This window comes from Mesoplodon bidens (genome assembly GCF_964165515.1).
Source record: "Mesoplodon bidens genome assembly, chromosome: 18".
In the NCBI taxonomy this organism is placed as follows: domain Eukaryota; kingdom Metazoa; phylum Chordata; class Mammalia; order Artiodactyla; family Ziphiidae; genus Mesoplodon; species Mesoplodon bidens.
Window position 1 is genome coordinate 12,632,104 of NC_138175.1, and position 15,149 is coordinate 12,647,252.

The window sequence follows — 15,149 nt, forward strand, 5'->3', positions numbered from 1 at the left end:
CAAGAGAATGGATAAACAAACCACGGTCTACTGATGTGAAGTATTTCTACTCAGCAATTAAAAAAGGATGGACTATTAATTCACACAACGTGGATGTATTTCAAAAACATTATGTTTAGTGAAAGAATCCAGACTCATAAGGAATAAATACCAAATCATTCCATTTACATAAAGTTCAAAAACAATCAAAACTAACTTATAATGAGAGATATCAGAAGAGTACTTGCCTCTTGGGGAGCAATGGACTGAAACAGGGCACTCAGAACCTTTGAAGGTGATGAAATATTCTGTATCTTTATTCCCACGTTGGCTTCATAGGTTTATAGGGGTGTCAAAGCTCACTGAACTGTACACTTAAGACCTTTGCATTTTACTGTATATAAATTAGACTGAAATAGAGCTGTTCAAAACACAAATAAAAAATTATTGAATGGACATATATACACTACTAAACGTAAAATAGATAGCTAGTGGGAAGCAGCCACATAGTACAGGGAGATCAGCTCGGTGCTTTGTGACCACCTAGAGGGGTGGGATAGGGAAGGTGGGAAGGAGGGAGATGCAAGAGGGAAGAGATATGAGGACATATGTATACGTATAACTGATTCACTTTGTTATAAAGCAGAAACTAACACACCATTGTGTGTTAGTTTATAAAGCAATTATAAAGCAATTATACTCCAATAAAGATGTTAAAAAAAAGAAATTTTCGGGCTTCCCTGGTGGCGCAGTGGTTGAGAGTCCGCCTGCCGATGCAGGGGACACGGGTTCGTGCCCCTATCCCGGAAGATCCCACATGCCGCGCAGCGGCTGGGCCCGCGAGCCATGGCCGTGGAGCCTGTGTGTCCGGAGCCTGTGCTCCGCAACGGGAGAGGCCACAGCAGTGAGAGGCCCGCGTACAGCAAAAAAAAAAAAAAAAAAGAAATTTTCATGGCAAAAAAAAAAATTATTGAAACACAAGCACTTATGTGGTTCTGGATTGGATAGTGATTTCTACAAACCAGCTATAAAAATATAACTGGGACACTTGGAAATAGTTTATCATGTTTCAGATATTAGGTGAGATAAAATTTACTCATCTGTAGAGACCAAGATAGTCAACTGAAAAAAGCATATCATAAAACAATGTGTACAGTATGATCACTATGGTTAAAAATATAATATTATAGAGGTTTATTAGGGAAGTGAAAATGCTCTCTATCATACTGTCATGGTGGATACGTCATTATACAGTTGTCTAGACACATAGAATGTACAACACCCAGAACAAACTCTAATGTAAACTATGGACTTTGGTTGATAATGATGTGTCAATATAGGTTCATCAGTTGTAACATATGTACACACTCTGGTGGGGGATCTTGATAGTGAGGTAGGCTATGCCTGTGTTGGGAGAGGGGGCATATGGGAAGTCTCTATATCTTAATTTTCTGTGACCCTAAAACTGCTCAAAAATGTCTTAAAAATATAGATAGACACATAATATTACTCCCATATATTCTTAAGGAAACTGTAGGTGGAGTGTTACTAGAGTGTTACTGTGGTAATCTCTGTGCCGTGGGAATGTATGTTTTTATTTTATATTTTTGTTTGCATGGCATTTCTTATAGAAGTACTGCTTCTATAATAATAAAGGTTGACATAATTAACTTGTATTTTGTTTGTGAAAACAGTGTTGAAAATTCTTTTCTAAAAATCTGTTCCCAAAATACGCCATTTTTACCTAGTATTATTTCAATTAGACTGTAGTACGTGCAGTATTTAGTATAAGATTGAATAAAGCATAACAGGTAACCTTTATGAAACCCTTAATATATGCCAATCACCGTGTTTTTCTCTTGCATTTAAACCTTGCAACAGCCGTGTGAGAAAGGTGCTATTACTTTTCCCATTTGCAGATGAGGAGCCTGAGGTCCAACACAGTCACCAAACTAAGAGAAGTCAGAGTCCCCCCTTGTCATCACTCCTATGCGATCAGTCACAGTGTCCATGCTACACGTGCATAATCTCCTTCATTCTCAAAGCACTATTTTGAGATTGCAATGGCTCATCTGGTGAAACCAAGGATCCTAAGAAGTGGAATAGCTTGCCCGAGGTCACAAGCCAGCCACTGGCATAGCCAGTGATATGAAAGCAGGTGTGTCTGCTATTGACCAGCAACTGCTACACTGAATCGCTGGCTTTATCAGCAAGACACAGTGTTTTCATACAAGCCCTAGCAGAAACCATGATGCCATGCTTCCACTGAACAACGTGTAAAATGCCCTGAGAAGAGATTTTTTTTCTTTTTTTTTTTTTTTGCGGTACGCGGGCCTCTCACTGTTGTGGCCTCTCCCGTTGCGGAGCACAGGCTCCAGACGCGCAGGCTCAGCGGCCATGGCTCACGAGCCCAGCCGCTCCATGGCACGTGGGATCTTCCCGGACCGGGGCACGAACCCGTGTCCCATGCATCGGCAGGTGGACACTCAACCACTGCACCACCACCAGGGAAGCCCAGAGAAGAGATATTTATGAATGGTTGTTGGAAGCAAACGCATCCATCCATTTCTTTATAATCTAGAGCTAAAGCCCGATCATCAGAACATTGCATGTTCAGAACATATTACCCTGGCCTGCTGCAAAATCGCTTTCCCTGAGTTCTAAGTTCTGTCCTCAGCACCTACTGAGGGATGAGTCAAAAAAAACATTCCACAGATCCCACAAACGTGTTTGCAACAAAGAAGTCATAAGTGAACATTTTTACCTTGTCTCTCTTACTCTCCTGTTGATAAGGCGAAGCTCCCAATGAGAACTAACCTTTAAAATTAGGTACTGGGTGAAACTTTACATTCCTTGAGAATTTTCCTTAGCATTTATTTTATTTTTTATTTTAAAAACACTCAAATAGTGCTTACCTTGTGCCAGCCACTGTTCTAAATGCTTTACTAATACTGGCACATTTGATTTAATCCTCATAACATGCCTATATAACGAAGTTACTTCTATCATTCTTATTAAACTTATGAAGAAACGGAGGCACAGGGTGATTACTTAATTTGCCTAAGGTCATACGGTTAATAAGCACTTTTTTTCCCTTACTTACAATTTGAAAACAAATGTGTTTTCTTTCTCACTGGGCTTGCTAGGAGGTTTGGAAGAGAATTTTCACCGAACCCTAGAATTTTTGTAGGATTCTTTACCTGTAAACATGCATTTTGTTTTCCTTTGAAGTTCTAATACTGCATTGTATGTTGCATTTTCTTTGTTCCTGGATGGATAGATACAGGAATAAAAATAAGGATGGAGCCAAAGACTGAGATCTAGATAAAACTACAGTTATGTGTGCAATTCCTATATGCTAAGACAAGTACTTTGTAACATTAAGTCAAGGGGAAAGAATCATTTCTGTATTTGATTAAAGGTTTAATATAAGTTCAAGTTAAATTCTGAAACAAAGATATAAAGGTAATTCAAATAAGAGACTAAATATGTTTAGGCAAAAGGGAGGAGAATGGTAATTTTTAATATAATTTTTAACAAATAATGGTAATTTTTTAATGCACAAATTCAATGAGTTCAGAAGAAAAGGTAGAAGTATATACAGGAGTTTGTCATACTGCCCAGAGCTTATCATTTTTTAAAGCAATTTTTCTTGTACAGGGTCCAGAAAAGTAATAAATTTAATGAGGCACAGGAAAGCAATCAGGAGTCCGGGTATAAAGACCACATACTAGAACACAGTGACACTACGAAATACCTGTTCTTGTCTTTTGTTGCAAATAAGAACCTTCAGCAACAACAGATTTTCATTTGTAATCATTCACAGCCAATTCCAATTTAGTGCAGACGTGAGTTTAACTCTGCAGCTGAACCAAAGCTCCTTCGCATGGGGAAGTATTTTTCAATTTTGTCTTTATGATATTCCTTTGTCAGAAAAGGGATGAGAAGAACTGTTCCCATGGGCAGTGGAAGGCATCTGTGAAAAGAAACACCCGTTTATTTGGATGCTATTTCTTTATCAAGTTACTTATTCACTGATCATCCCTCTAGGAAACATACTAAAGATATTGCCAATATTATTACATCAGTATAGGAGTTGAGAAACCAGTTGAACATTTGTCTGACCAAAAGTATTACATTTTCCACGCAACAATCTCACCTGTGTATGGGAAGTGGTGAGAGTCTGCTTCCAGGGATACCTGTGTGTTTTAGCCTGCTCAGGCTGCATTAACAAATACCACAGGCTTGGTGGCTTCAACAAAGCAGTTTTTCTCACAGTTCTGGAGGCTGGAAGTCTGAGATCAAGGTGTCAGCAGCGTTGATTTCTTCTGAGGCCCCTCTCCTTGGCTTGTAGATGGCCACCTTCTCCCTGTGTCCTCACGTGCTCTTCCCTCTATATGTGCCTGTGTCCTAATTTCTGCTTCTTATATTGGGTTAGGACCCACCCTAATGACCTCATTTTAACTTAATTGCCTCTTTTAAAACCCCATCTCCAAATACAGTCACATTCTTAGGTACGGTTAAGACTTCAACATGTGAATTTTAGGAGATCTAATTCAGTTCATAAGACAATGTGGACTCGCGTGCTTCCTCATCTCTCTACCATGTTCTAAACAGACTAGGTATTTTGCGGCAGAGACATCAATCACAGCAGCCCCATTTCTCAGAAGCCACATGAGTAACTTAAAAAGCTGATGATTTTCTGCCAAAAGCCAGAAGACTTAAGATTTTGACTATAAAATAAAGAGCTCAGTTTTTTAAACTCATATGTGACATAAATATGAATTGAGAAAATATCCCAAATTAGAAAATCAGAATAATAGGAATAAAAGTGACATTTTAATTTCTGAGGCCCTGGAGAGGCATTAAGAGAGCACTCAAAGGAGAACAGACCAGGAGTTGAGAGGTGAAAAAAGGGAGCCACTACTCCTTCAGAAAACTTAAATTGTGTTCTCTCTCTGTTTTAACACAAAACTTCCCATTACAACACCCTCGTCAAATTAAAGAATCAAAATAAAATTGGAAAGGGCAGATTACACCTCAATAAATGCAGCCTTCCTAACAGCCAAAGAAGATGCTGGCGATAGTGTCGATGTTGTCCATAAATAAAACAAAAGGACCATGAGCCACAACTACTGAAGCCCGCACGCCTAGAGCCCGTGCTCCACAACAAGAGAAGCCACCACAATGAGAAGCCTGTGCACCGCAACGAAGAGTAGCCCCCGCTGGACGCAACTAGAGAAAGCCCATGCACAGCAACAAAGACCCAACACAGCCAAAAATAAATTAATTAAAAAAAAATTTTTTTAATTAAAAATTTTTAAAAAAAGGAGGCTCACCAGCCTCCCTATCGTCACTGCGTACTCTGAATATTCCAGGTCTCCTCACTGTTTGCACAGTTTGAGCCCAAACACCTCAGCCTCCTGAAAGATGAACCATTATTGCCTTTCACCAAAGCCAGATCTTTCTAAGGATATCCATAGCATGTTGGAGCTGAAGAGGATATTATACTCATCAAATCCAGTATCCTCCAGGTGGCCCATGTGATGCTAACAGCTTTCTCAGAAGAGGGTTTGTAGTCGAAAAGTTTGCAGAATGCAAACTTTATATTGTCTGTGGTTTGTTGTTCTTTTGACCCCACATACTTCTCAGAGCTTCGTGGTTGCTAAAATGTATACTTTTATAAATTTTATAATATTAATAGAATATATATTTAATATAATATATAATAAATATTATATATAAACTTTAATATTATAATATTAAATTTTATATGCATCATATAACATATGTAATATCTAATGTTATGATATATTACATATATTAGGTATTATATATATAAACTTTAATATTATAGTTTGAATACCCCATGGAGTATTCAGTTTTTTAAACAACTTTCCTGACCCCAGAAGCACTGTTACAAAGACAGTTCTTAGAGCACTTTGTGAAATGCAGATGTAGTCCAAGTGCCTCGTTTAACAGATTAAGAAACAGAGACACAAGACTGATGCTACTTTCCCAGGGGCAATGCCAAGATCAGGATATAAATATCCTAATTCTCAGTGCCCTTTCTTCTATGCCATTGAACTTCTTCCTAATGAATACTGATCTCTGGACTTGGTCAGAAGGCCTGTGCAGATATCCATTCAGGAAATCTGAATCTTCAGGTTGGAATGTAACGTCTGACATAAATGATGTATTTAATCCTCATAAAATATATACCAAATACTATTTAAAATTTTGGATTTGGCCTATAATTGGGGTATTCAAATAAAGAAAATAAGTCTGTCTTATCATGCAACCCTATTTGGTCACTTGTTAGCTATAGATTGGTCCAGACCACACAGAAGGAATGTGGCAGTGTATGAGCAACAGTCTAGAATAAATTTTTGATTTGTTCATTTGGGAAAAAAAAAGAGAAAAGAAGTCTTATAAATTGAACATGTTTAAATTCTCACACTGACAAAATTCTTCCACAAATTAAAAGAGTCTGGTTAGTACAGATTATTATGAAGAGTAGCTCACAAAAGTGTGAGCGAGAACATGGACAAAGAAAACCTATAGAAAACACCAAATTCTCAGCCAGAATATCTGTCTCCTTGTTTTCTGACTACTTATGAAAAATGCAATTTCAACTTTATTTTTTTCTTGCCCTAAGAATAGGATTGCCAGCTAAATACAGGATGCCCCATTAAGTGTGAATCTTAGATAAACAACAAATAGATTTTTAATATAAGGAGCTCTCAAATATTGCATAAGATATACCTACACTGTATTTTTATTTTCTAAATCTGGCAATTTTGCCTATGAAGGATACTCACACTTATTGAAAAGGCCTTCAGGAAAGCAACAGATTAAAATGTCAATAGAAAGTAAAAGTTGACAGTAAGGAAAAGCCAGAAAAGGCTGATTATCATTCAATAACTGAAGTTCGATTCTGAGATTTAAACTCAAGTATCAAAGATGAGAGATTAAGGGATACATTTATGCATTAAATTACATTTCCTACATTCCTGATTTGAGCCTCAGTGAAAACTAAAAAAGCCAACCTGTGTTTTATTTATTTTTTTTAATGAAATATATTTTACTTCAAAGTGGTTTTTTTTAAATAGATCTTTATTGGAGTATAATTGCTTCACAATGCTGTGTTAGTTTCTGTTGTACAACAAAATGAATCAGTCATATGCATACATATATCCCCATATCCCCTCCCTCTTGAGCCTCCCTCCCACCCTCCCTATCCCACCCCTCTAGGTGGTCACAAAGCACCGAGCTGATCTCCCTGTGCTATGCGGCTGCTTCCCACTAGCTATCTGTTTTACATTTGGTAGAGTATATATGTCCATGCCACTCTCACTTCACCCCAGCGTCCCCTTCACCCTCCACCTCCATGTCCTCAAGTCCATTCTCTATGTCTATGTCTTTATTCCTGCCCTGCCACTAGGTTCATCAGTTCCATTTTTTTTAAGATTCCATATATATGTGTTAGCATACAGTATTTGTTTTTCTCTTTCTGACTTACCTCTGCATGACAGACTCTAGGTCCATCCACCTCACCACAAATAACCCAATCTTGTTTTTATTTTATGGTTGAGTAATATTCCATTGTATATATGTGCCACATCTTCTCTATCCATTCATCTGTGGATGGACATTTAGGTTGTTTCATGTCCTGGCTATTGTAAATAGAGCTGCAGTGAACACTGTGGTACATGTCTCTTTTTTTTTTCTTTTTTTTTAATTTCTTTTTTGAACTTTTGAATTTTATTTTATTTTTTATACAGCAGGTTCTTATTAGTCATCCATTTTATACACAGCAGTGTATACATGTCGATCCCAATCACCCAATTCATCTCACCACCACCCCTACCCCCTGCTTCTTTCCCCCCGTGGTGTCCATACATTTGTTCTCTAAATCTGTGTCTCAATTTCTGCCCTGCAAACCGGTTCATCTGTACCATTTTTCTAGGTTCCATATATATGCGTTAATATACGATATTTGTTTTTCTCTTTCTGACCTCACTCTGTGTGACAGTTCCTAGATCCATCCACATCTCAACAAACGACCCAATTTTGTTCCTTTTTATGGTTGAGTATTATTCCATTGTATATATGTACCACATCTTCTTTATCCATTCGTCTGTCAATGGACATTTAGGTTGCTTCCATGTCCTGGCTATTGTAAATAGTGCTGCAATGAACACTGGGGTACATGCGTCTTTTTGAATTATGGTTTTCTCTGGGTATATGTCCAGTAGTGGGATTGCTGGATCATATGGTAATTCTATTTTTAGTTTTTTAAGGAACCTCCATAGTGGTTGTATCAATTTACATTCCCATCAACAGTGCAGGAGGTTTCCTTTTTCACCACACCCTTTCCAGCATTTATTCTTTCTAGATTTTTTGATAATGGCCATTCTGACCAGCATGAGGTGATAACCTCATTGTAGTTTTGATTTGCATTTCTCTAGTAATTAGTGGTGTTGAGCATCTTTTCATGTGCCTCTTGGCCATCTATATGTCTTCTTTGGTGAAATGTCTGTTTAGGTCTTCTGCCCATTTTTTAATTGAATTGTTTGTTTTTTTGATATTGAGCTCCATGAGCTGTTTGTATATTTTGGAGATTAACCCTTTGTCCATTGTTTCATTTACAAATATTTTCTCCCATTCTGAGGGTTGTCTTTTCGTCGTGTTTATGATTTCCTTTGCTGTGCAATAGCTTTTGTTTCATTAGGTCCCATTTATTTATTTTTGTTTTTATTTTCATTACTCTAGGAGGTGGGTCCAAAAGGATCTTGCTCTGGTTTATGTCAAAGAGTGTTTTTCCTATGTTTTCCTCTAAGAGTTTGTTTTTCATTTATTTTTTTAAGTATTTCTTTTCTTAAAATTTTTATTTATTTTATTTTTGGCTGTGCTGGGTCTTCATTGTTGCACGTGGGCTTTTCTCTCATTGTGGTGAGTGGAGGCTACCCTTTGTTGCAGTGCATGGGCTTCTCATTGTGGTGACTTCTCTTGCTGCGGAGCACAGGCTCTAGGCACGTAGGCTTCAGTAGTTGTGGCATGTGGGCTCAGTGATTGTGGCTCATGGGCTCTAGAGCACAGGCTCAGTAGTTGTGGCACACGGGCTTAGTTGTTCCACGGCATGGGGGATCTTCCCAGACCAGGGCTTGAACCCGTGTCCCCTGCATTGGCAGATGGATTCTTAACCACTGCGCCACCAGGGAAGCCCCCTCTAAGAGTTTTATAGTGTCGGGTCTTACATTTAGGTCTCTAACCCATTTGGAGTTTATTTTTGTGTATGGTGTTAGGAAGTGTTCTAGTTTCATTCTTTTACATGTAGCTGTCCAGTTTTCCCAACACCATTTATTGAAGAGACTATCCTTCCTCCACTGAGTATTCTTGGCTCCCTTGTCAATTATGAATTAACTGTGTACATGTGGGTTTATTGCTGAGCTGTCGATTCTGTTCCATTAGTCTATACCTGAGGTACAGGCAGGCATCACTCCTGCTGGATTCTGTAACAAATGGTGCTGGTGGCAGGACCACGGCCAAAACGAGATATAATATCAGGGGAAGGAGCTGTTTCTGGGTCTAGCTGGGACCACAGTTGGCAATTCAGCAGCCTGGGCATGGATCTGCCTTCTCAAAACAGCCCTCACTGGTCTTGGGCTCCAGTAGGATTTAACAATCTCCTATCTAGATCCCAAATCTCCCACTAAGGCACTTCTGTCCAAGATGGCTGCCAAATTATTATTGCTGAGTAGGGATATAAACAGGGGACTCCTATTCTGCCATCTTGCTGACATCATTCCCTGTGAAAATATTATTTGTTAAAATTTGATTTCACCTTTTAGAATTAGTTTGTATGTGTGTGTGCCTTTCTGCCTGATTTAACATCTAACCAGATTTTACCCAAAGAAATCCCTCCAGGGCATGTTTATAAGAGATTCTAATCAAAATTAAAATAAGCATTCTTCACTATGAAGAACATGTTTCTTAACTTTTCTAAGACTTCTAAAACAACTAAAACTTGTATATACCAGAAAACAGAAACCTCTGCAGACCAGCATCATCTAAAGCAAATCTTTAAAGATGAGGGTAGGGCAGCAAATGGGTAATGAACCATGCAGAGCTTGCTTTGAGAGGCACCCAGTTTGAAAAGAGCATTGTCAAGCTGACAGAAGCATTTGTCTCAGTAAATATTCTTCTTCATTCCTAAAGCATTCAACCATGAGAAGGTGAGCACAGACAGCAGTCTAGAAGTCTCTAATGAATACTTGTAACACACAAGCTGAAAAATTCTTGATCTGTCTGCCCTTTGTGAAAAATAGCAAGAACTAGAGATGGGGGTTAAAAACGAGGGAGGCTTTCACTTCCCATGATGGGTCAGCCTGTGGCAAAATGAACCTCTCACCAAGAAAATCTTTAAAAGATGAATAAAATACAGAAAACTTCAGGTTGAAGACATCAGAGAGCTACCAAGGCAGCCAGGACTCAAGGAACACATTACTGGAGAGAAATGAAGCCCAGAGAAGTGAACTTAACATTCTGAGCCCCTTTTCCTTCAGGCATTTGATAATTCATTTAATACACAGGTCAAAAGGATTTTTTTAATCCAAAATAAGGAGGGCATATACCCCCAATTCATGCAATGAGGCCAACCTAACTTTCATATTAAAATCTGGAAAGGACATTGCAAGAAAAGTGAATCACACGCTAATAACCATCATGAGCATAGTTGCAAAATTGATTTCAATATAAGCCATCGATATATTAAAAAGGTAATAAATACATCACAATCCATTGAATTGGATCCAGGAATGCATCACAATCCATGAATGCAACGTTGTTCCCACAGTTGAAAGAAAGAAAGAAAGAAAGAGAGAGAGAGAGAGAGAGGGAGGGAGGAAGGAAGGGAGGAAGGGAGAGGGAGAGGAAGAAATGGAGGGTGGGAAGGAGGGAGGAAGGAGAAAGGAAGGAAGAAAGAGAGGGAGGGAGGAAGAAAGAAAGAAAGAAGAAAAGGAGGGAGGGAGGGAGAAAGAAAAGCCAAACAATTCACCACACTGGAAGAAGAAAAGAAAAAAAAAAATCTTCTCAATAGATGCCAGAAAAAGCACTTGAAAAAATTCATTATAGAAACTTAGCAAACTAGAAATAAAAGAATCTAACATTAGTTTGATATTGAGGCTCAACTACAAAATACCTACAGCAAACATCATACTTAACGGTAAAATATTGAAACCTCACCTCCTAAGATCACGAACATGACAAAACACCCTCTATCACCTCTTCTTTTCCACATTGTAATAGTTTAGGTCCTTGGCTACGCATGTGGGTAAGTAAAAGAACTACCAAAGCATAAAGAATGGAAAAGTAAATATCCCTGTGATTGGTCACAGACCACACAGCTGTTCATCTGGCATATCCAAAAATATTCCACAGAAAAACTATTAAAATGAATAAGTGAACCTAGCAAAATTGCTCATTAAAATCAGAATGAAAAAGTTTCATTATTATCTACTGGGAAGAAGTAGAAAATGAGTTTTTTAAGTGATAGTTATAAAAGCATAAAGAATACTTAAGGATTACCCTAACAGAATACATACAATACTTCTTCACAGAAAACTAAAGACATTATTGAGAGAAAATATAAAAGAGCTAAACAAACAGGACAAATGTCTATGAATTTCAAGACAATATATTATAGAGATAATAATTCCTTCTAAACTGATATATTCATTCAATACAATCCAAAGGAAAATCCCAGCTGTATTTTTAATTGTGGAAATTGAAAAGTTTATATTAAAATATGTATGTGAATTAAGAGTCCACAGATACCTAAGACAATTTTGAAAACAAAGTTGAAGGGTTCACATTACTAGTTATTAAGACTCATTATAAAACTATATTAATTATGACAATGTGGCATGGCACAAAGATGGAAAAATATTCCAGTTAAACGGAATAGAGGGCTTCCCTGGTGGCACAGTAGTTAAGAATCTGCATGCCAATGCAGGGGACACAGGTTCAAGCGCTGGTCCGGGAAGACCCCACATGCAGCGGAGCAATTAAGCCCGGCGCCACAACTACTGAGCCTGCACTCTAGAGCCTGTGAGCCACAACTACTGAGCCCACGTGCCACAACTACTGAAGCCCAGGTGCCTAGAGCCCGTGCTCCACAATGAGAAGTCACCACAATGAGAAGCCCGTGCACTGCAACGAAGAGTAGCCCCCCCCTTGTCGCAACTAGAGAAAGCCTGCACGCAGCCAAAAAATAATTAATTAATTTATTAAATGCAATGGCAAGTCACCAGAGGCTCTTAGTGGAAAATGCTATGAACAAATTTATATTATAAATTTATAATTTATAACAAGAGTGACAACTGGGTGGAGCAGGGAGGAGGCAGTAACCCAAAGTTGTTGGTGTCTCCAATCAAGATGATAGCTGTGGAGCTAGAATAAAATGGGATGTTGTCTAACTGGTGTGGTGCCATGGATGCCAGCAGGAGAGATTGCTTTAAGTGAGGAAATTGCTTTAAGTGGCAGGTGTACCCTGAGAATGGAGGGAGGTGTAGACTAAAGAAGTATCATTGCATTTAGTGGCATGGAAGTCCCCATTAACAGCAGAGAAGGAGAAACCTTGAGGTGACTCACAGAAGACATGGTCTCAGGAAACCAAGCTGACAATACCTGGGAAATCAATACTGTAGATAACTTGGCTTTGAGAAGAGATGGCGATGGTTTTTAAATCAAAGGTATATTGATCTCACATGGAGATTGGGGGAAACGGCTGACATATCAAACCCTGTTCCCTTCTCATGCCATCTTACAAACAACCCTGACTCCAATTCCACTCTTATTCTCAGCAAAATGCCCTTGAGAAATAGGAAGTAAGATTAACCTTCCCTAGGCAACTCATTCTACTGTTTAACCCTAGCTTTCCACGCTAATGCCCTTAAATCCTAGGTAAATCCTCCAGACAGCAGGCTATTTTGGGACCATAATCTCTTCTCACCACAGGATCAAACTAACTATCTCTTCAAATACATCCAGGTTTGTTTTGCCTTTTTAGTACACTGAATGTAAAAGTTGACATCAGAGTCTGAAAGGGTAATTGTACATGATTATATTTCTTTATCACTAATTTTAAAAGCCTACATAAACCATAATTTGCTGTGTCTTTGCAGATGTTATCTTGTATGGCTTATAATCCATTAATTGCTATGTTGCTCAAATGTTCTTGTGAATTTTCTGGGTCTGCCTACTTACCTCATTTGAAAGTTACTCTCAGGTACACTTTTTTATAACCTTCAGTCATCTTCTTGAGTTTTGAAGTTATTAAATAATAGTTTTTCTGAAAATGAAAGAAGAAAATCAATAAGCAATGGTAGAGGTGCTCTGAGATCATTGATCACTATACTTTCCTATTTTACTTTCCTTGCCCATATTTTATGCTGTATTTGTTACTTCCCAACTGTGCCATGTTAGGAAGCTGAACATAAATTAATTTGCTTCCCAGTTAGAAGGCTTAATCATTGGAAGACATTTTCAATACCTACAATACCTAAATTGTTTTAATTAAATGAGAATAACATGCATGTCCTTTTTCTATCTTCTTCATTCCTGTGCCTGGCACATATTAGGTACTTAATGAATAAGTGCTGTATGAGTAAATGAGTGAATGAAAGCATTTCACAGACTTTTGGCAGAATGTGCAATGGTCTAAACATGCTGATATTAAAGGGGAAGGAAATTACTATGTGCATTTAGAGGTGTGGGATTCATTTAAATCAGTGCTCTCCTAGAGAAACTTCTAAGATGATGAAAATGTTCTATGTGGTGTTGTTCAATTTGGTGTCCATTAGCCACATTCAGCTACTGAGCACTTGAGATGTGACTAGTATACCTGAGGATCTGAACTCTTAATCTGATTTAATTTTCACTAATTTAAATTAAATAGCCACATGTGGCTACCGTAGTGGACAGTGCAGCTTTAAATGAATCATACATGCCCAGTCCCGCCCTTTTGAAAACTAGAAGCATTTTCCTGATAGCCCCATACAATGTTAAAAACAAACTAATTCAAACGCCAGTGTGAGGTGTTTATACCAGTTTGAAACATCAGCATCAAAGACTAAGGAAGGGATGTAGTGGAGTTGGCTGGAGAAGTACAGCCGTTGACGGCATCTGCCCCCGGCACACACACACTCCTCCACCTCAGTCATCTGTACCTCTCCCTCAGGATTTACCACGTTCACAAGATACGGTTTCTGCAAGCCCTGGGGCTGAGTCTCATTGAACTCAGTATATCCATTTCCCAGTGTGCCTGGCACAGAGTAGCCACTGAAGTGAATGCATATACAGAAATGCATATATGTTGATTTTTTCATTTAGGTACAAGTAGGTCTATGTAGCACAACAGCCATATATTACACATACATAGACATAACCATGATTAGGGTTACCACATATCCCAGTTTAACCTGGGCAGCACTAAAACTTCCTATCCCAATGTCCCCATTTGGGTTCTCATACTCTTAGATTCTCAAAAGTGCCACTGTTTGAACTCCATCAAATCTCTACTCTTTATCAACTCTCCAGAGCTGTATTTATGTGGATTGCTACATTTGGGAATAACCAATTTATTATTGTTATTATTATTATTAATAATAATAAATTCTCCTTCTTGGTCTGATCATTGTAAATGTACATTAGAGGTATTTCTTGATTAACTACAGTATGTTCTTATTAAGTAAAAGAAAATAATATTGAAATAGAGCCACTTGGTTTCCATAAAAATGAAAGACTTAAGTCATAATTAAAAAGGAATTATGTACAAAATTAAGACTGAACGGTGACATTAAACCCCTGCTGCCACCTCACATGTTGCAAAGAACACTAGAACGAGTTGAGAAATCACTTCAAAACCAGGAACAGTGTGCTCACACTTGAGGACACCCATATATCTGCCCATGCCGAAGCTACCTGGCAGATCAGACCAGAATTAGAATTCCTGTGTTGAACATTATTCAAGCTGATTTGAAATGTAATTGCATAATCACATCAATATAGTCAAAGAAATGTGGTTTTTACCGAAAAGGTATAATCATTTTCTAATTACCAATTAAGAACTCTCCACAGTTTATTAGAATTGGAGAATTACAGTATGT

The 15,149-nt window shown here is 38.1% G+C and overlaps 1 long non-coding RNA gene across 3 annotated transcripts in view; it reads right to left on the reverse strand.

The window, feature by feature from the left end:
• Window positions 1-215: 215 nt before the first annotated feature.
• Window positions 216-15,149, reverse strand: part of LOC308606402 — a 104,118-nt gene continuing 89,184 nt past the window's right edge. For all 3 annotated transcript variants that reach the window (XR_014013810.1, XR_014013811.1, XR_014013812.1), the window contains 4 exons: window positions 13,249-13,333; window positions 3,737-3,955; window positions 3,180-3,247; window positions 216-400 (listed from right to left, as the gene is read on the reverse strand). This is a non-coding gene — a long non-coding RNA (uncharacterized lncRNA). The remainder of the gene's footprint in view (window positions 401-3,179; window positions 3,248-3,736; window positions 3,956-13,248; window positions 13,334-15,149) is intronic.